Below are 2281 nucleotides of genomic sequence, written 5' to 3'. Positions count from 1 at the left end.
TGTAAGAATAAGTATAATGTAAACTCAATATGGACTTTAATGTTTGATACTAACATGTTTTGCATTTGTTATCTTGTTCACTCTTTAATACTTTGCTTGTTAAATGACTAATCTTGATTTATGTTATGTAACACTTGGTACAACAAATGTTTGGCACTTTTATAGTTCATACTATATAGTATAACCAACACCTAAGCTATGAAAGGAACTTGATTTGTTGTTAACATAAGTTATAATCATGAATGCTTGATGAGATTTACAAGTATTAGCATTAATTGAATAAGATGACTAATATAATCATGTTAACAATCTATAATCTGATTGGACCCTCCTTTGTGTGTGGTTTCCAATTGAATAATAAGAGTTTATACTATACTTGTTTGACATACCATTAGTGGAACCTCTAACCTTGACATTTGTTATTATCATTGTTTAATCATTAGATTAATATTCCATCTCAAAGTTCTCTTCTTCTTCTTCTCTTTATTTTTCTTTATTACTACTACTACTACTACTACTGCTGCTGCTGCTGCTACTACTACTATTATTATCACTACTAATATTATTGTTGTTACTGTTGTTATTGTTTATAATTTATACAATTAACCTCCCTGTGGTTCGACTCTGGTCTTACCGGGTTATTTATTACTTCAACACTCCTGCACTTAGAAAAAGACATCAATCTTTTAATTGTGTCAATTGATTAACAACATCAATCTTGCACATCTAGCATGGTAAATTTTTATAATTGCATTTTGAGGTAGAGCGGGAAAATACTTTTTCAATTTTTCAAGATTAGTGTCCATTATCAAATGAGAATTAGAAGAGAGATTCAAAGAATTGCACAAATATATACACAAATATCAGTTATTATGGAAAACTGAAATAACCGACTTAAGTCACGGAGTATCGTTATCCGCCATTTGACTGGGGTGAGAGAAATTAGCAAAAATCACTCAAAAAGAAACACAAAAACAATGTGAGAAAAACAAAATAATCAACCTTTATTTACAAGATCATTCAAACTAGTTGATTCATTTTCACTAGGAAAATTATCAAAGTAAGCTTTCAAACGATGTCCATTTTTCTTAAAAACATTGTTATTCATTGAATTCTCAATATCAAAGGCCCCATAAGGATACACATGTTTCTTAATAAATGGACTGCCCCATCTTGATCTTAGCTCTCTAGAAAATAAATGGAGTTAAGAATTATAAAACAAAACTTTTTGACCAGTATCAACTTTTTTATAATTTTCACAAGTTTTGCAAAATGCATGCATGTCCTTGAACATGGTGGGCCAGTAAAATCCATTATTGAAAGATTTTTGCAACTGTCTTTTTTTACGAGAAATAACTTTCACATACTTCAGAATGATAAAATTTAATGACACTACTTACCTCATTGTCAGGAATATATTTTTGAAATATTTAATCAGGACAATGTTTAAATAAGTTAGGGTCATCCTAATAAAAGTTCTTCACTTCGTTCAAACACTTTTCTTTGTTTTGGGTACTCCAATCAGCTGGCAAATCTCTTAAAGCTAGAAAATTGATATTTTTATCATACCAAGGCATTGAACTAAGAGAAAGTAAGGATTCATCAGGAAACTAATCATCGATTGGTGTGATGTCAGATATCAAATTTGTTGTCACTTTTGACAAAAGATTCGCATCAACATTTTCAATGTGTTTTTCATCCGTGATTTCTTCCTAAGAATAAATCATTTGTAAATCTTCAAATTCATCCAACTCATTTTGACTTAAAGTAAATTCAAGTTGATCATAAACTAGTTCTTCAATATAATCTACTTCTTGTAAATCATTATCATCTCCAGGTTGCTTGTAAATGTTGAAAATATTCATTTCTAATGTCATGCTTCCAAATGATAGCTTCATCAGTCCATTCCTAAAATTAATCAATGCGTTAGAAGGTGTAAGAAATGGACATCCTAAAATAACAGGAAATGAATTACTTACTTCAACAAGTTGTGTGTCCAAGACAATAAAATGTACATGATAAATGAATTTATCGACTTGTACCAACACATCCTCGACTATTCCTCTAGGCACTTTTACAAATCTATCGACAAGTAAAAGAGTTACAGAAGTTGGTTTTAACTCACCTAGATTAAGACTTTGAAAAACTGAATATGGAAGTAAATTCACACTAGCTCCAAGATCAAGTAAGGCTCTTTCAATTTTATGGTCTCCAATAAAGCAAGAAATTGTAGGACAACCAGGGTCTTCATATTTCAAAGCATTATTGTTCTGAAGAATGA

The sequence above is a fragment of the Populus euphratica genome, unplaced genomic scaffold (genome assembly GCF_000495115.2).
Source record: "Populus euphratica unplaced genomic scaffold, PopEup_1.0 scaffold729.1, whole genome shotgun sequence".
Lineage (NCBI taxonomy): Eukaryota > Viridiplantae > Streptophyta > Magnoliopsida > Malpighiales > Salicaceae > Populus > Populus euphratica.
This window is presented reverse-complemented; position numbering follows the sequence as displayed.